Source organism: Rhamphochromis longiceps, linkage group LG19 (assembly GCF_057381845.1).
Source record: "Rhamphochromis longiceps isolate RC_006_pf linkage group LG19, R_longiceps_female_GT1.1, whole genome shotgun sequence".
NCBI lineage: Eukaryota > Metazoa > Chordata > Actinopteri > Cichliformes > Cichlidae > Rhamphochromis > Rhamphochromis longiceps.
The window spans coordinates 22,482,797-22,503,057 of record NC_140575.1 but is presented as its reverse complement, the minus strand read 5'-3'; the positions used below and the strand labels follow the sequence as shown (position 1 = coordinate 22,503,057).

The window sequence follows — 20,261 nt, the reverse complement described above, 5'->3', positions numbered from 1 at the left end:
CTTTCTGCACGCCGCAGATGTGCGGCGACAGCACAGCCACGCAGACTCGTGCGTGCCACGTATTTTGGGTTAAACTGAGGAGCTCTGACATTTTGGACTTGTTTAAAAAAAAAAAAAAAAAAAAAAGGAGACATTTTCCACTTCAAATACAGAAGCTTGTTAAAACTCAAAGCTGAGATTTTACTTTGGTACCACTGATCAATAGGAGCACCTGCCTCAGCAAACAGTGTAGCCTAGCCTGTCTTCCCAACATACAGACAGCCAGACAAAAAAAAAAAAGACCTAAAAACATACCTCACCTCAGCCTTGGCAGACTATAGCTAGAAATGTAGTCTCACACAGCCAGATATATCCCTACATTTCAATAGGGTATACCCTCAAATATAGTTCAACTTCAACCCATAATAAAAATGTGAATTTAATAGAACTTGAGTTACTACTTGCTGCTACTCTGACCAATGCCCCTGTTGCTTCTTGTGCTTAGCTACAGTGCATTAGCCTATGCAACTGAAACGATCTTGACTGTAATTCAATGACATCAGTGCCACTGAGGTATATAACAACTTTTATTAGCTTATCCAAGACCTTTAGTGAGACTTTAAGTGTATCTAGTGGGACAGATTAATTCTTGGTCTCTTCAGAGAACTTGTTGACATTTTCAAATATAAATAGTGTAGTAATGTATTATAGCACAGCATTACCAGACCTTTAGTCTGCAGTTATAAATTATTATGATGGTCACAGAAATATTATTAAAGGTGCAATATTTTAATCTCAACATCTCCCACTTGTAAAGTGGTAGTAAATGACCATCCTGTGGAAATACTGGGGTTAGGTTCATCTACCTAAAATGGGATTTAAATGCATTACTCGAGCAGATGTATCCATTCTCTCTTTTTCTCACTTGCTTCTTCTTTGCTTCCGTCCCTTTCCAGCCATTTCCCTCTTTTCTCCCCTTCCCTCCTTTGCACTTTATACCCCTCTTTCATCGCTTCTCTCTCTCCTTCCTCCCACTCCCGTACCTCGTTCTTTCTGCCTCTCTCCTCCCCAGAGGGAATGAGTAAGTGTATGGTTGAGTGGAGAAGAGAGGTGGGTCTTGCCCTACCAAATTCTATTTCAGAGAAACTCGAGCTCAGAGAAGCATGTCTGCCATCAGAGAGCAAACGCTGGCCTGCTTTTACAGTTTCATAAGCAGTGCGGGAGAGCACGCTACGCAGAGATAGATGTGAATCCCAAAACCAATAAATACACCAAAGGAAAACAGACGTCAAATGTTTTACCCACGCTCACTCCTTTTAACCCCGAGCCATGTAATGAAACATACAGCAAAATGAGCGAGTGGGAGTTCCCACGACCATGCAAGATTTATATCAGTGTAAAGACACACAAGTGCACAGGAACACACGTGTACTTAGCTGACCCGCTCTTTCCGCTTTGGGTGAGAAGTAATGGTGGCAGCGCAAACACAAACATGCACACTCTCACATAGACACACACATATGCACAGACACACACCGAGAGGAGCACGGCTGGCAGAGGGGATATGAATTATACATCCACCCTGTCTCTGTGTATTAGATATAAAAAAAAAAAAGGAGAGCTGGAAGGAGAGAGAAAAAGAAATGGCAGCAAAAAGTAGGAGATAACATGCTCCGTATATATAACATGTTAACTTGTGATGAATAGGAGTGGAAGGAGAAGAAAGAGGAAAGGAGAAGGTTACATCCATAAAGTGTCTATCACCTTCACTGTATGGCCTTAAGACAGAGACTTTGTGTTTGTTTTGGATGTGCGCTAGACGTGTGTTTAATGTGTGTGTGTGCGTTATGCATAGGTCCACAGCTGGATGTAGGAACCGCTCCTAGCAGCATCTTTCTGCTGCTGAGATGCTCATTGGTTCACAGTTCAGCGAGTTCTTTCCTCTGCAGATGGGGGAAATGCTGGGAGAGGAACACACACACACACACACGCACACAGACACACACCTACTCACACACGCTAACTGATTTGGGTAGATTTTCTTTTTTCCCCTGAAAGCACCGTCCTTGGTTCATATTTGTCCATTTGGTGGAAAAATGGCAACAGTTCGAAGCTAAAGTGCTTCAGGGATGTGAGAGAGAATCCTGCGTTTGAGATGCAAACCAAATCAACTGTGGTGAAAATGCAGGGAGGACTTCCTGCCTGTCACTGCTGTCAAGAGAAATTCCTCACGTCTCTGAAGAGTCAGCTTCTTGGGAATAAAAATAAATTCACATATTTTCAGATTGAAAGATGTCCAGTTTCGGTTGATCTGCTGGCAGAGCCTGTGATATCGGTTGATGTTTACTGCACAGATTCTCGTTTTCTAATTTGTTTTGCCTTTTGATTTTTTTTTTTTTTTGGGGTACCGTTCATGTTTGCTTCATTTGTTTGCTTTCAGAGATGAGAGGGCCTTTTATCAGCTTTTTATGCTTTTGTGTTAATCTCTGCCGACCAAATTGGGTATTTTCTCCTCTCACATCAATGTTTCATCACAGCCTTGAAATTCACGCTCTCTACATATATAAAAGACAAACTAGAACCATTTCCACAAAAGCACCATGTATGTTGAAGAAAGAGTCACTTAATACAATCGCAAATTAGCATTTGAACTCCTCGGTGACTCATCCTCTCTTTGGGGGTTATATTCTAATCTGTTTAATGCTTTATGTTACATTTTCCCTGCATGCAATGTTTAGTTACAGCACCTAATATGATATGCAATCATGTGTTTTTTGCTTGTTCTTGATTTTTCTAAATTGAGGTATGGTTGACACTGCGCCTTCAGAAAGTTAATCTTTAATCTGGATTTCCATCTTGTCTTGTTTGCTGTTAATGCCGTTATCGCTGCACAGATAAAGAAAAATCAGATTAAGCTTGAAAAAGATTTCATAGCAATTGATTTAAGTGATGCAGCCGGGGATGACAACGGGAAACTAAAGTTTGTATTACTGTTTCTGCCTGTGCCTGAGGCCTGCATTCTATCCGTGTGGTGAATCTGCACAGTCCAAAGGGCTTAGATTTGAATTCTCCAGCAAAATTTGGGCCAGCTGATAATAAATATCTAAATATCTATGACAAAAGGAATCATTGGTGTGCCATGCAGTCCCAGGAGAAATCATGCATAATCTGCATGTGGGTAAAACATGGAAAAAAGCAACTAGTCACCGCCTGCAATTCATGCATGCATGCTCATGTTTGAATAATTTCTCCCCTTTTTTTTAGATTTTCACAGCAAATGCCAACATTCTCAGTGAGAATAGAAGTGTTTTGAAAGGCTGAATCTTTGTTACACTCATACTTTCTGATGGTTGTGAGGAGGGAATCACAGAAACGCTTTGAACAATGTGAGTGAAAAAAGAATCATCATTAGAGAGAGAAAAAAAGAGGAAGTTTAGTGTTAGAAATAAAATGGATCCCAGAACAAAACGCGTCTGACGATTCACATCATTCAACGAGACAAGCATTCAGTACACATGTAATTGAGCCGATTTGAGCCTCACAGAGTACAAAAACACGGCTTCCTGCGCAACTGACTTTTGTCAATAAAAAATGACAACTTTCCAAGTGATCCTCTCTCTGTCTTCTGACGACAACTTAAAACTCACCCATAAGCGTGGCCTAAGGGTGCGTGCCTGGTAAGCAAGTCCCTTCCTGGGAAGGATCTGATCTGCAGTGGTTGCCCACAGCTATTTGACTTGGATTATCCCAAAACCTTCCTGGTAGGCATATTCTGCCGAAAATGTGAGCTTTCCTGCCTCTCCGTGGGCACGTATAATTTGGATGCAGATGGTGACAGTCGGTGTCACAGCCAAGAGACGCAGCAAGACAGAAAGCCATCAGCAAACTGGAAAATGGGTTTAAGAAAAGGGAGACCCTCTGCGGAGAGTGATGCTACCTTCTTCATTACTGACTCCGAGTTGTTTGCTAAGTGGCTCCCAAGATGCTTTGGTCAGAGTGTGTTTAGAGGCAGTCAACAAATGGGGCTTCTAAATAAAAGCTCAGTAACTGACACTCAGTTTGTTTCCTCTTAGCAGGGATGAGGCAAAAAGTAGTGTCGTTAGATTTATTATCCTGTCACCTTAAAAACTCATTTGAACCTTGTTTACCAACCTTTGCACAATGAGCAAAAAATGATCATTATTATTATTTTACTATTTAATCATACGGTTCGACTTCTACCCCATCATCCAAGAATCATAAAGTTATATCTGATCAAAGACTCTACTGCAGTCCACAGTTACATCCAAGTGCAAAAGTATCATTGAGCTTAAATATGGAGATCTTTTTAAGTTCTTTATCATCTCATATCTTTTCCATAATTGTGGAGTGGATGAATGCAGTTTATAAGCATAACCAGGCTTAAGAGAAGAAAATTAATTGTGATGACCTTGGTTAAAAGCGTGGCTTCATCTATGGGCAATAACAATCATTTGAAGCCTTTGTTCTGTTTCACCCGTTTAAAGCTGCACCCTCCAAAGGTCCCCTGAATTACATGCAACATTTGAATAATTCACCCACTCCTTGCTTTTATCCAAATAATTTACGAGCAATAAAAAAATCATTTCTGTGATATTAAAGGACACTATGAAAAACAGAAGGAAAAATTCAGCTCTGCAAAACTATCCCTTTATCAGTTTCTCCTCAACAAGTGCCACTGTCAAGTACCTGACAGCTCAACTGCTAATTGAACCCTTTTCCTGTCAGCATAACCATGCAACTTAGCACTTGGCTCTCCTTTGACCCAACCCTCCATGTATGCAGCCACTATTTAGAAAGATAAACACTTCAAAAGGGAAAGAACGCTCATTTTTAAGCTGGGAATATGAGTTTATGAGAGTCGGTGCTTGCTTGCCTCGGTCAAATGCTTTTGGTGAGAAGTCATTAATACAACCTGGCAGCACTGGCAGCACACTTTTCTCTTAGTGGATAATGCAGAAGATGAAGTGCTTGTACAGCAGCTGAAGAGCGGTGACAGCAGACACGGTCTTTCCATCATTTGTCGAGGTGCTCCACACATGACCCAGATACATATTTCCCCAAATGAATTGTTTCCTACAGTTCCATCACACTGCTCAAAGACTTCCAGCGGTCGTCTCCTGCTTTATTAATCAAAAGTAAGCTGACTTACAATTTTGGACTGGTGTAGCCTCTTGCCCACCTAAATATTATTTATTGGGGAGTTTTTGTTAAGTGTATTTTATGGTGCATTGCTTTGGTCCTCCCTCTCTCAGTCTGTGTGTGCACGAGTCTGCTTTTATGTGGTTTACCCTTCCAGGGTATATGTCATTTTTAATGTTAATGAGCATGTTTGTGGAACACTTGATTAATTATGCTGATTGGTCATTTGTGTGTGTGAATATGTGGCTGCTGTTCCAGGCTACATCAAGTCCTACTAATGTTGGTGTTGGTGCCGATAACCTTACCTCTAAAGGTGTATTAGGTTTATATAACTGAAGTCATTGAACTTTAGTTAAACAGAATGATAGTTGCCTATTTTGGTCACTATAATCTTGACTGGTCTTGGATGGCTGGAGTGGGACTTTCTAATAAACATCTTGATGAAGTGTTTAATCAAGTGCTACATTATATAAATGACAGAACACCATAATACCCTGCTTTATATGTATATATTAATATGAGGGTGCTCCAGTCAGGGGGCTATGAAAGCCAAAAATCTTCAGATCACTTTGTAGAAGTCCAGTTCTGTTCACTTGGACCTGTGCATGTGCACTTGATCTCTTGTAGCCTATAAATCAAGTCATAGATTCACAGTGTGCCGAAAGTGAACCTTTAACTCGATTTTCATTTTCAAGAAGCTGAAGCAGTGACAGGGAGGCAAACTGTGAATGGTCTAGGTCAGGGATGTCAAACTCATTTTACATCATGGGCCACTCTGATGTAAAGTGGACCTCACCAGTGAAACGACATGATAAACGTGTAATGTTACAGAAACGGTTCTGATAGATCATTGCTCAAACTGTAAGGTTTTTATTAATTTACAGATAATGTCCTTGTACTTTGGTGTTGTAAGCATGACAATGGGCAGTGGGGGGCCTTTATCATTAGGAAAATCAGTAAAACTTATGAAAATACAGCTAAAAGTTTCAAATCTCTGCACCAAATCATGTTTTTAAGGCTGTAGCGTGGGCCGGATTGGAATCTTTACTGGGACGATTCTGGCCCATGGACCTTATGTTTGACACCCCTAGTCAAGGTGGTACCCAACAATTGTATTCATGGAGAAAAAGCTATTTACAAGGCACCCTGTGCAATCAAGAGCTGCCACAAAAAAGCTCAGTTGATTTCTGCTGAATGTTCACCCTCAGCCCCCTTAGGACATTACAGTCGCCTCGGGAGGATGAATTCATGTGAACTGATTAATGTTAAAAAATAAATAAATAATAAAAGAAACCCTGCACGCTCCTCAGTCTTCTGCTTGGAAACTGTCGATCCTTTATATGAAAACTGCTGGGTCATTACATATGATATGAAATCTAGGTCAAATTGTCTGCAGTGAAATCAACACACAGTGGAACTGGTAAGAACGGGACTTCCAGCGATCTAAAAATGAGATGCCTGAGGAGGTGACCTTGAACTGGAGATTGACTAAATTTTAATCAGGTAAGGCTTTTGATCTTCATGGACCTGTTCCAGAATGTTTTGATCGCACTTTATAAATATACTCGTGCTTAGCTAGGTGAGCTTTTAGTACTCCCCTCATGCTCCGGCACTACATCCATGTTTTCTATCTTCTACAGAGCCCCGCGGCTCTGATTGGACAGCTGTTTTGACTTCATGGATCCTAGCAGGCAGAGTTACAGATGCAGACACTTGTAATCATATAAACAATTACATTTTCACATTATCTAACACCTTATCCAGCACACTGTTCACACATCCACCTACAGCTGATTCAAGTGTCCAACAATTATGCAACTACAGTTGGTATATTCTGTTCACAGTTTTGTAAATGAACACATTCTATCGATTCTTTGCAAAAAACTGTCTCAGATTTGAACTGTAGCCTTTTTGCAATCCATGCAAGACTCACACGGTGAGAGACTCTGAAATTGTTCACATCACAGAGCATTTTGAATGATCTTCTAACACAGAATCATTACTGATATACCATCAACCTCAGCCTGAGTTATCACTTTCTTTCAAACTGATAAGCATGCTGGATGACCACAAATTCTCATATATGCACTCAGCTTCACCTATGCATATACAGTCCCATGCATGTTTTAAACACTCACACAAACAGGACTTCTTGACTCGTGTCTAATCTACTGTCGAGTAGACTTCCCACCTTGCTGATCAATAATTCATCAATCTAATCTTCAATAATGTTCCTAATCAAACTTTCATGTGACAGGATGAGCGTGGTAACATGATTTTAATAGAGGAAAATTAAGGAAATCATAGTGGGCCACAGTATGCACATTATGCAGCATGCATGACCTAAAGGAGGTGACGGGCAAGCAGATATAAGTGAATGAGTCAAAGGTTGGTTAATCAGTACTGGAGCTGTTAGCAATATGAAATGAGACAACAGCGAGCGAGCCTAACTATTCTGTGACTTCTCTCTGCTAATGGCTTTAATGAGCTCTCTGGAGTCGTGGTTCTTTAAGACGTAGAGATGCACAGCTCCACAATGGGGGAACATGGAGAAAATGAAGACATGAAATTAAGTCGAAGTAGAGAGCATTTAATGGCGAATAACTTAATAGAGGTGAAAAACGTGACTGGGGCAAAGATAATAGAGAAATAGTGCACACACGCTCAGCTGTGGAAACACACACACACACACACACACACACACGCACACACACACACACACACACACACACACACACACACACACACACACACACACACACACAGAGCAGTACAACTACACACACACAGGGTCATTCGTCAACATTATTCACTGGATTGGGAGCCGCAAGGAAACCGCAGTTTACAGCAATGAACATCTCAGCCACTGTAGTCACTGTGCTTGTTTTGTTTAGGGTTGACCCATTTTAGATAAACAAAACATCAATAACGCTTTCCTCAGCAAACACCCAGCCGCACGCGCATTCAGGAGAAGACGCGCGCACGTTCGTTTCCCAACCCTCTGCAAGAGGAAGTCAGAGAGGGTGTTTGAAGTGTGTTTGATCAAACACGGAGTATGCAGCACCACTAGCGGATGCCACAGCCTATACTCCTCACTGCACCCAGAGACAGCCATACACGCCTCCTGTCAATTTTCTCTCTTTTTCTACATCTCTCACGCTCTTCTCTTCATTCTCATCCCACTTTTTTTTCCTTGTTTCCATCCATCTTTCCCTCAGGTTTTTGTCCATCACATCACCCTTTCTTCCCTTTTAAATTTTGGATCCATTTGAAACATCTTTGTATTCGTCGCTTTAAAAAAAAAAAATCATGGCGTAATTGCATCAGACACTAATCTCATTACGATACATGGCTGACAAAAAAGAAAAACTAAAAAATTCAAACTTTATTTAAACTGGAACAGTTCGTTTCTATTTCTTAACACATCCTTATCTCCAAAACGAGGAAGCTCCTTAGAGCCATTTTCCTTATTAGGCAAATATAATTCAGCACTGTGCATGTACTATAAATACATCTCCTACTATCTTGCCTTTCCTTCCTGCCTTCCTGTCTTTGACTGCACCTCAGGCTTTGGATGATTGGTGCCACAGCTGGCTTCATGTTATCCACCAGTGTCCACAGTTGGAAAATAAAGACTGCAGACCTTCACAGTTTCTTCACAAGCTCTGCTTCTTCAAAGACTCCTATAAGGAAACACGTGCTCGTAGTCAGTGCAACAGCTATGAAGGACGTCATCGAAAAACTCGGTGAAGAACAGAGCCCGCCTGCAAGCCCTTCAGTAATCAGAGATGAGAGTAGGCAGGAGAGGAGGGAGTAAAAAAAAAAATAAAAAAAATAGGGAAGCTTCGGAACTACACAAGAAGCGAGAAAATTTTGCCAGCCTTTGATTAGACTCTTCAAACCGGTGTAAGGACCGTTTTCTGCCACTGACGCCAACACACTTACACACTCCTAAGCTGCACCTAAACACCCACATCAAATGAACAAAGAAATAAAGACCCATGCACGCACGCGCGCCAAGAGTTGGCAGGCATGTGCACACACATACATACGACCAAAGTATAAAAAAAACGGAGGACACAAAAGAATAAATGAGTAATCTCCCTCTCATTTGTGACAAAACACCTCCCGGCGGCTGCGCGAGGGAGTTAAAGGTGACGCCTCAAAGAATGAAGCATCTCATCAGTGGTGAATCTGCTCATTTTCCCATTTCTATCAACAGAAAAGACAAAACTGCCAAAAAACTAGTAATGTTCTCACATCTGCCCCCTCCTTCTTCATTTTCCTCAGAGAGGTAACACAAGCGAAAGAAAAGGAATCTTAACGGAGCGCTCTGATTGTCCTCTCACGAACCTGCTCAGTGGGGGGAGAGGAGGGGGACACGGGTGAAGATGGTATGCAGTGGGGAGTCTTGAAATTGGACAACAGGAGGGGGGAGCAAACAGCAGAGAGGAGGTGACTCATTATGCTCCTTTCATCTTAGTCTTCAAAACCATTACTAATCGTACTATCTTCGACATCATCATCATATGCGCACAATCACTGCTATCATCGTCATCATCATTTCTTTTAGTATCAGTGTCATTAATCTTGTTATTGTCAACAACTCAGCTATTGTGTTCAGAATCATCACCCTAGTGCAATCATTGGGAATTATCACCATCATCTCTTCTAGCATCAGTGTAATCCAGCTTCATCATCAACAAACTCACCCCATGAAAATCACTTTTTTTTTATCCGTTTCTGCTTTTCTCACTCTCTTCACCACTTCAATTACCGTTATTATGGCTTTTTTTTTTTTTTTTTTTACCGTTGTCATCATTGTTCCACAGTGCTCATTTTCTTCATTATTTTGCCATTTTTCTCATTCTTCTCATCAACAATGCCGCCATCGTTCACATTTTTTTTGTCATACCGGTGCAACGACTACCAACATCAGCGTCATTATCACTGTTTATATCTAGAACATAGCTACTTGTTGCATATCACTGCCATCATGATGCTTCTTCCCATCAGCTTTTTGCACATACACCCTTTTTTTTTTTTTTTACTTTTTACAGACATACCCCGACTGTACACCTGTTCAGCTGCTTGTAAAAGTAAATGTTTAATAATCAGTGAACCACATTTTAGCGACTTGGTGAATCAAGTCAAGCACTTGTTTGGGTGAAAATGCCCTGTAGATGCCACAGGTCAGAGGAGAATGGCTATATTGCTGTGAGCCAACAGGAAGGCAAAAGTAATAATGATTTGTTAAAACCAAGGTATACAGAAGATGATCTCTGAATGCACAGCCTGATGGACAAACAGAGCTATAATCCACAAACAGAGCCGTGGTGAACCCACTGACCAACAAACTGACACTGAAATAATATTTAGATGTGGTTTTCATGATGTTTTTGAACAGTAAATATCTTTATCTCTCAGACAAATAGAGTAATTAAAAGACAGTTGTCCACAGTTTGAATTGTTGAATGCCAGTTTAGCAACTGGCTGCATTCCATTCAGGTGTTACAGAGCTAGCCTCACTGTGCACGCTGCCTCACAGAACCAGCATCTGTTACGTTTCGGTGTGTCAGTGTTTTGTTTTTGCATGACTTATGTATTTCCTGTTTTACTTTGAAAGTCTGTGTTATCTTAGTGTGTTCAGTTTACATTTTCCCTGTCTGTCAGTTCTAATTTGCCCCAGCTGTGTTTCCCTCCTGTGGTCCATTTCCTGATTGCTCCCTCTATGTATTTAAACCCTGTGTTTCAGTGTGTCATGGTCGCGATCTCCCCCGTGTTGTAAATAGTTTGGTGTTTTGTTGTAAATAAATAGTCTGTTGTAAATAGTTGTGAATGGGTTTGTCAATACTTTCGTCATGGGATATTTTCGTTTTGGGGATTTTGGTGGAGAGCCTTCGTGGTTTTATTTTCCTTATCTTTGTTTTTCTACGTTGCACCCCGGTTGCCTAGGCCGGGGTGTAACAGCATCATTAACGTGATTAATTACACCTGTGCTTTTCTGCAGGGATGAAGTGTCTGCTAAGAGAAGATCTGTTAGGAGTGCTACCTTGCGATATGTGTATATATATATATATATATATTTAATATATATATATATATATATTTAATATATATATTTAATATATATATTTAATATATATATATATATATATATATATATATATATATATATATATATATATATATATATATATATATATATATATTTATATATATATATATATATATATATATATATATATATATATATATATATATATATATATATATATATATTTAATATATATATATATATATATATATATATATATATATATATATATCTCATCTAACCAAATGTATGACACTCCCTATTCACAACAATGGTGACCTGTGGTCCCTATGCTAATCTCCTCTGCCAACCATATTTCCTGCAGCCTGCTGTCAAAGCATGTAACAATTAGAACTAAGAATATATCCTTCCCCACGATTTTATTTCTCAGTGGCAGAAATCTCATCATTTCACTTTAGGATTATTTTACTCTTTCTCTTATTAAAGGAGTGGCTTAGAATGATAATCCTTGTCTTAGAAATGATTTCTTTTTCTCAAAAAAGGAAAAAAAAATCTCCCCAGAGCAAATGAAATCAGACCTTTCCTTTGCATTTTTCACAAAACACTGCTCTTTTTCATATTTTCAATCCTGCCCTGACAGAGTCTGTACTTGGTGGAAAATATCATCATCATTTCATCTGTTCATAGGAGTGTAATGATCTGTTTAGTATGTTAGCAGCATGGCACTGAATCAGTAATGCAATATGAAATGTTTACTTAACTTCCCCTCCGCGTTTGATCGTTCATGCAGAGGAGCAGGTTGAAAGACTGAGTAAGGATATTACGCTGCAGAGCTGCTGCTGCTGTTGCTAGCTTCCACTAATGAGGTTTGTTGATGATAATGACTATGGCGGTGATGGTGATGATGATGTAAGTCCCCAAAACAACCTGGGGGAGATCCCGAGAGTTGTTGTTTTAATGAAGAGAATGAAATAGTTGGAGCCAGGAGGTAGAGAAACTCAGAGATCCATGGATCTTTAGAAGGAACAGAGAGGCCAACAGACAGGATGAAAGAATGAAAGCATGAATAAAAGAGGACAAAATAGGGAGATACCAGCCCAGAATATGAAACATGCCAGACTGCACTCAATACATCGTGAACAATGGGCATTGTCATTCCTGCTCCATCCTTGTTTCTGCTTCCCTCTAATACTTTTCCTCAGGTCCCGGCTGGTTGTGCCGATTGTGTTACCCGAGCGGAAGAATGGCACTCTTTCAGTTCTGCCTGCCTGATACTCTGATGGGACCCCTTCTGTTCAGTGTTCATATAGACCAGTTGGAGACTGATAATAACACATATTCCACTGTCTGGCTATATGCCTCGGACTGGCCCTGAGAGACAAAAACAGACAAAAAATGTGAAAGAGAAACAGAAAGATCTACTTGAAGGATTAGACCCAGAGCGCGGATATGAAGAAGGACAAAAAGTTGAGAGCATAACAAAGACGAGGCCACTTCAGCTTTTTCACAAAGAAGAAGGAAGATGAAAGTTTCTGGAAGAGGACTGAGAATCAAAGCAACGGAAGGGAAGGAAAGTCAAAACAAAAGAGAAATTAAGCGAAAAAAAGAGGGAAAGCGGTGGAAATCTGTGACGCCAAGAAGATGGAAGGAAGGGAAGTAAGAGTCCAGCAGTGTAGTTGGACGGAGAGCACATGGTTGGATGGTCTCAGCAGGTGAGAAGCTGGTATTACAGGAGAAACAATGGCCTTTAGCGTGGTGCCTTGCCAAATATTTAAGATGCCCTCTGGCGCGCAAAGCTTTTAGGATGAGAAAATTGGCATTTAGAAAAGAAGAAGAGAAGATTCGTTCATTTTCTCCTTCCACTCGAGGTGAGGTTAAACTGTAAAAGCTGACCCTGACAACTTTCACGCTGGTATTCGCCGAGAAGCAATTTTTTTTTAAAGCCATGCAATTTGGCAAACAAATTCATCCAAAAGAAAAAAAACAACCTGTCTTTTGGCAGGGTTGTTTTCAGCATGTCCGACTGCACAATACCATCACGAGACTGTTGGCTTGCATTCGTGTGTGTATATATGTCTGTGTGCATATAATACGTGCATGAGTTGGTACAATAATAATAATAATAATAAAAAATCACCTTCATCCAAAAATATCCCTGGTAGATTTTCAAACAGCAGGAGTGGACGGGTCAAACAAAAGAAGGAGCGAGTGAATCATTTGCATGTAATCCATCAAACGAAGCAGGGCGAAACTGTCTAATTCCCAGCCAGCTATGGACACCCCACTACCTTTGTTTTATCCAGAATGGGGGCACTATAAACTCCCCATTTTACACTATGCTAATGGGACATAATAAGGCAGAACCAACAGATGTTGCAGCACTCTCGTGATTTTGTCGCTACTTAATTGTGCTTGGTGCTGCAGAGGCTGCAAACTAATTCAGTCCATTGATTCTTATGTCTCTCCAAGGTGTCTGCATGTATTCCGCCTTCTGGTTGAGAGGATTTGAACTTTTTTCTCTGCAGCAATCCTCCTTCTGACCTGCAAAATCATCCTCACCTCAGGTCTAATCCTGCGTAATTCTAATAAAGACTCTGAGGGCTGTATGCACTAATCTGATATGCCTCCAGAAAGAGGGAAGAAGAGCAGGTGATGACAAAGGTGGTGATGATATTGATTATTCTGATTTGATGAAGGTGATACTGAATGCATTAGTGATGATGAACATACGGATGAGGATGACAATGGAGGTGATAATGATAAAGTCCGTCATCATTATCCAATCCGGGCTGGAAATTTGTCTTCAGCCTCAGCTCAGAAACTGTAAACAGATAAATTAAAACTCTACAGCTGATAGATTAAAGATTCAGGAGAGGTACGCAGCCATTCACTGCGCGGTTGTAATAGTTCATCTGGTGTTGTCATTGTCCCTGACAGCCCAAAGGACAAAGACCTTTAACAAAGGTTGTTTTGTGGGTGCATTTTCCACTGCCAGGCTGAGGAGTTGGAAAATTAAAAATCAAAGATCATGCAACTACTTTCAAAACCTTTTCCACACCTGAACTGCACTCGGTTATTGCAGCTGTGTGTTTATTTTTTCTCCAGGTTAATTTAAAATGCTGTTTGATGAATATCGGCTTTTTGAATTTCACGTTTCCAAAGCAGGTAGTCGTACCAGAGTGTTAAGCATGTGTTTCTTAACTTTAAAAAAAACAGAAAAACATTTGGTGTTTATTTACATGCCTGAAATCAGTGTTGATTATGAAGGTGATGCTAATGATGTCTATGAAGATGATGATGATAAGGATAATGAAAACAGCAGGGAACATGACAGCAGTGATTAAAGTTTTGATGAAGAAAATTAAGGTGGTGACAGTGAGGGCGATGGCTACGATTACGGTCATTTGATGCTGATTATATTAATGTTAATGATGATGATGCCAATGATGGTCACTGTGAATAAGGAGAACAGAATAAATATGTATTGACCCATCAGGGCAAGAGATTACTATCTCACTAATAGAGACCACAATAAAAAACTAATAACAATTTCCCCAGTCTATTAAAGAATTGAGTCAACCTGAAGAAGCTGGAATATGGAAGGTTTGTTTCCACCATTTATTTATTAACCCTCTGATGCATGAACTATGAAAGCCTTGGTCAAGATTTTTTCTTAAGTGCTTTTATTCTTCTCAGGACATGAAAAAAAATGTTTAACTCTTTTTTTTCCAAAAATATGTTTTTTTATAAAGTTATAAACTTGTCCACTCCAGTGGACTACATGCGCCTGAGCACTTAGCATGAAATACTGTGAATTTACTGTAAAAATTAATTACCTCGTGTTCTATTGTAAATATACAAACACTTGTTTGCTTGTATCCTTTGAAAAACATCTCAGCAATTTTTTTGGAACTTTCAACTCATAAGGCCCCAATGTTTAGACGTAAATAACAAAACCAATCAACAGTCCTAGCTGTGAATCCTACACCTGAATATGGCAAACTATCTCCAACAAGAGAAACATTTTTGAGTCTACACAGTTCTATAACGATGCAGGACAGTATTACCAAGCCCTTAGTAGCATGCTGGAAGAAAACACAAACTGACATCTTAGTCTCTGCATCTCCAAACAGTTCTATGTTCATCACACCTAGGCTGTGCGAAAGTTTGCAACGCATCCAGGGCACAATGGCACACAGCATTGCATGCAGATGTATTTGGTCTTCCGTGTGCACGCAACATCATGGCACCTGTTTGCATTTTTCACCTCGGTCAGTTGGGGCCAGTGATATCCTGTGGCAAACCTGACCTCACAGGCTACTTTGATGACTGCTCTCCACTTCACGGGTTGTGGGGTCCCACTGGGTCTTCCTCTTTTGCATTGCTGGAGGGTGAATCTCTTCTCTTGTTACTGACAGTTCTTTCCCATACAAGTTGGTGTTGTATGTTATATTATCAATTAGATCTGCTGGAAACAGATGTCTGAAGAAATCTATGGGATCCTTCCCCTCCACATTCAATTTCCACTCTCCTAGAAAAGGAGGCAAGTCTCCAACCAAGTCATTGTCTTGGACTTTCCAAATATTTTTGCGGGCTTGAGTATGGTCAGGTGCCATGTACCCATCTCCCACAGCTCCCTGATCATACTGACCTTCCTCTTCATCCTGCCCCTCATCGTTCTCACTTTCTGCATCCTGACTGTCTGTGTCTTCATCATCCGTAGTTCCTATGTCTCTGTTCTGCTCTGGCAGCCACTCTCATCATCACTGGACTTATCACTGAACTCCTCATCACTGCACTCATCAATGAAATCATCATCACTGGAGCTGGATGGAATTTCCTGGACTATTCTGTACGCTGCCTTATTCTTTGCTGCATTTGAAGTCTACAAAATATGATAAAATAATTATCATAGTAACTCAAACTACAGCTGATCTGCACAGAAATATATATTTTAAATGAGTAGCTTATAAATGTAACAATTATATGCTTAATAATAACCAAAACAGTCCCAAAAAACAGTGAGACAATTTATGACTTATGTTAAAAAAATATATAGTGGGTAATGCATGATGTCCACTACAGTGGACACATGGTTAATTGTAGTTTTCTACATATTAGACATAACAATTTCTTATTCCAAACAGATAATATCCTTCCCTAGATGTTACTGCATATCATCATATTTTTTTTACCTGTTGGGCTCTTTTAGCATAGAAGGATTGACAGGATATGCCAGCAGTGGTCGGCAGGGGTGACAGTTTGTCTGCCATCTTTGATTCAGAGGAAATTTACTTGCAGTTGCACTAACTGAACACTGAATTGACCTCAATGGAGCATGGCAGCAGAGAGCACTCTAGAGGCTAATATGCAGTTCCACCATAGAAACCAATGCATTAAAGAGATATGTACGTTTTAGTAGCTGTCCACTCCAGTGACCACTATGCATCAGAGGGTTAATTTAGTATCTTGAAATGTACTAATAAGAACGCATACTGCTCACACTGGGGTTTTTTTTTTACCATAGTTTTTCATGTATTTTTTAATCATAGTCTTTCAGTCATTACTTTGATCACTACTTTAGTCTCTTTTTTTTTCTAAAACTAAAATTATACTAAATAAAAGTACTTATTACTTAACAACATAAAGAAATGAAAGTGTTAGATGCGAGATAAAAGTACAAAAACCTTGAAAAAAGTTGCCAATAACACTTATTGGAAATAAACCTTAAAGTAGACTGCTTCACTTTGCGCAACTATTTTAAATCCCGGTAGAACTGCAACCACGTATAGCGCAATATTTTTTTATTCGCATATGGAATAAGAGAAGTTGTACTTACATCTTATGCATTCAGCTGTCACCACATATGGCTTTGCAAAAATTGCACAAAAATCACTTGCAGAAACAAAAACATGATATTCCAGAAGCACGTTGCGATCCGATCAGCTGTTCATAGTACTTCCTACGTTGGAACAGACGACGTCAGCGCGAACTATCGCATGTGCGCCATTAGCCTACCTGCCAAAACCGGGAGTGACATCATATTTCTTGGGAAACGTAGTTTTTCCCTTTAGGGCATTTATACATGTATACTGGTGTTTTTAAAAGTCATGTTTGACTTTATGCTTTTCTGTATAGTTTCTGGGCGGCTTAGAATTCAAATTGCACTGTTGGAAATAGTTTATTTTGATGCAGATTTCGTTTTTTTCTGCAAATTTGCATTATAATATTTATTTTCGTTTTTTCTGCAGCATGTAAAAAATTGGTGTGTCTCAAAAATAAAACTATGAAGACACTCAAAATAAATTTCCTGTGGCTGGAAACGATTTTGTGCAAATTTTTATGCATTTACAGTTTTGAGGGATATACCTCAAACACCTGAAATTTCTCTATTTTCTATGGATTTAATGCATACATATAATTAAAATTTGGGGTATAACGGTTGTATCAACGTATAGCAACTTGAAATGCTCCCAAAAATGGCACTACAGCATGTAAAAATATAAAGATAAGCTCTGGCGAACTTGGTTCTATGGTGGGTCTTAAAGGGTTAAGAGATAAATAAAAGCCTATGAGCTAGCTCTGTCAGGAAAATCAACCTGTGATACACATGTTCACTCTTCTACCTTACTATTTTATGGAAGTTTGTTTCCACCACAAAATTTGGAAAAAGAAGAAAAGAAAGAAAGAAAAGCGTAAAAAAAAGTGAAGGAAAAATCAGGTGGTAAACACATCTGGTGGTAAATTTAAGCCTCAGTTTCCCATCTCTTCCTCTGACATGTCAATGACACTCCTGACCAGCATTCCCTCCTGCTGTTTCAAGCCTTCCACTACCCCAGCATCCTCCTGTAGGCTCTGGTGAGATAATTATTCATTACCACCTATTTTTATGTGTATCATGCTGTGGGGAGTCATGCACTTGGAAGCTTGATGCTAAAATTTAACTATATGCCTTTGCTGTAATAAATCATTTGAAGTTGTCTGACTGACTATAATAGAGAAATGGTAAGCTGAAACTGGTCCAGATCGAGTCTGAAACGAGTTCAGTTGAACACATTTGAAGATGTCAGATGCTGTTGAGGAATGACTTTTTGTCCATCTGACAGGGCTGTGGGGGTCTGTCAGATGAAAAAGGATGGGAACCTCTTAGATATATAAAAGTGTCTTAGCTTACCTCAGATGTTCCTTATCATTACACTGCATGCTGTCTTTCTCTTGGCTTGCATTATCATTCAACAGACATAAAATACCATCCGTGTCATCAAATATCATGCACCCATATTTAAAACAGCTGTACTGGTAGAGCTTTTAATATCAGCAAACACGCTGTTCCACCTCGATGCCCCTGGATATTCAGATGACCCCCTCCTGCCAGTCACTGCATTGAATCTGCTGATGACTAAGATCTGCTACACTAGATCTTCTTATGTAACTGTGTCTCTCCTGCTGAGCTGTGAGAAATAATTCGCGAGGTAGCAGCCCTGACTTTAATTACTCTAAGTATCGTCTTTAGCTTGAGACCAGAGGGAACGAATTCCAAAGACAACTTCTGAGACACGTTTCACTCAACATGACCCAAATCTGTGCTGATATTTTAAAGAAAGCCATACAAGGTCATATAGGTCAAAGCACAAACATATAACCTGATGTAGTGCAGCTTTAATGTACAGAAAAATGTTGCCTGAGGCAAGGTGGACAGTTCAGGGTCCTGCACAAGAAAAACATGCAAACCACATCCCAATGGGATAAGCGAGAAGTGGTGATAAAAGAGAGAGGAGATGAGAGAGTGGAAGATGGGAGCTTGATAGGGAGACATAAAGATGGAGAGGAAGAAAGATGGAGAGAAAAAGAGGTGGAGTGGGTGGCAGTGGCAGATAGATTTAACCCAAGGGCAAGTTTGAGTCTGACAAACTGTCAGTAACTGAGCGGGGGTGACTACAAGTCTACATGTAAATTGGATGCAAATCTTATGTGTACGTGTGTCTGTATGTGTGTGGTATGGCTGAGGAAGTGTTAGTCACTACACATATCACAGTACGCCACAGGGGACGCAACGGTAAGACAGTGAGTGTGTGGGGGTTTATGTGCAGGGACTTGTGATGTGCTCGGTGTGAGTACGGACCGCATGTATATGAGGTGCGTGTGTGTGTACGGACCCGAGCTTGCATTTTAAAGTTTCTGTGGGCAGTATATGTGCTCGATGCATAAGTCGCTTCTTCCTCAAAGGCTGTGTGGGTGCGTGTATTTCTGTGTGTGAGTCTCCAAGGAGATAGATTCTGTCCTGTGGAATGAGAGTGTCGTCAACCATCAGCGCTTCTCACTGACACGGAGTTCCTCAAAGACACAGAGATGAAGAGAGAGGAGGAACAAAGAAGAAAAGGAAAAGAAAGTCTTTTGAAGGATAAACCATGGGATTAGATAAGGTGCTCCTTCTGGACCATTGAGCCAGTGTACTCTATGTGTGTGTCGGAGAATGTGTGTGTGGAGGAGAGCCCATTGCACTGAGCACATTAGCTGCTCGGGGTGAACAAAGCCCCTCACCTGCGAGCTTTATAATATGGGCCTGGGAGCCAGAAAGGGGCTCAGTATTTGTGTGTGTGCAAGTGCAGCCCTGTGTGCAAGCCAGCAACAGGAAAAAGGATGGGTTTTTACTGAATAGAAAAACCAATCTGGCTGCGCATGTGTGCCCCATATCTAGCTTCCATTGATGTGTGTACGTGTATGTGTGTGCATGACAGCAAGTAAATAGAAAAATGGGGGCTGCCTAACCTTGTATTCAATGGGCAGCCATTCTGCTTGTATGTGATTGTGTGTGTGAGTTTGTGACCTAAATCTAGCTGGTGTGTATAAGTGCACATGTGTGCCTGTGTGTGTGTGCTTCTCATACATTCCTTCTTGCATGTGGCATAAATCCCTTTATGTGAATCTGGGAGATTTCCAGATGCTGTTCTAATGTTGCACTATTGTTGTGATAATGTGTGTTATGGTACTTTGTTATTGTGCAGCGCCATGTATCTCATCACAATAGCAGAATGGACAACAATCTGAGAGTGCACGAGTGTTG

The 20,261-nt window shown here is 40.2% G+C and overlaps 1 protein-coding gene and 1 pseudogene across 1 annotated transcript in view; both read right to left on the bottom strand.

Annotated features, from left to right (window-relative positions):
* The window catches only part of LOC146646726 (ephrin-A2-like), an 82,580-nt gene that overhangs the window by 57,680 nt on the left and 4,639 nt on the right, over positions 1-20,261 (bottom strand). The window lies entirely within an intron of this gene.
* LOC146646727 (uncharacterized) lies at positions 15,040-16,657 on the bottom strand (annotated as a pseudogene).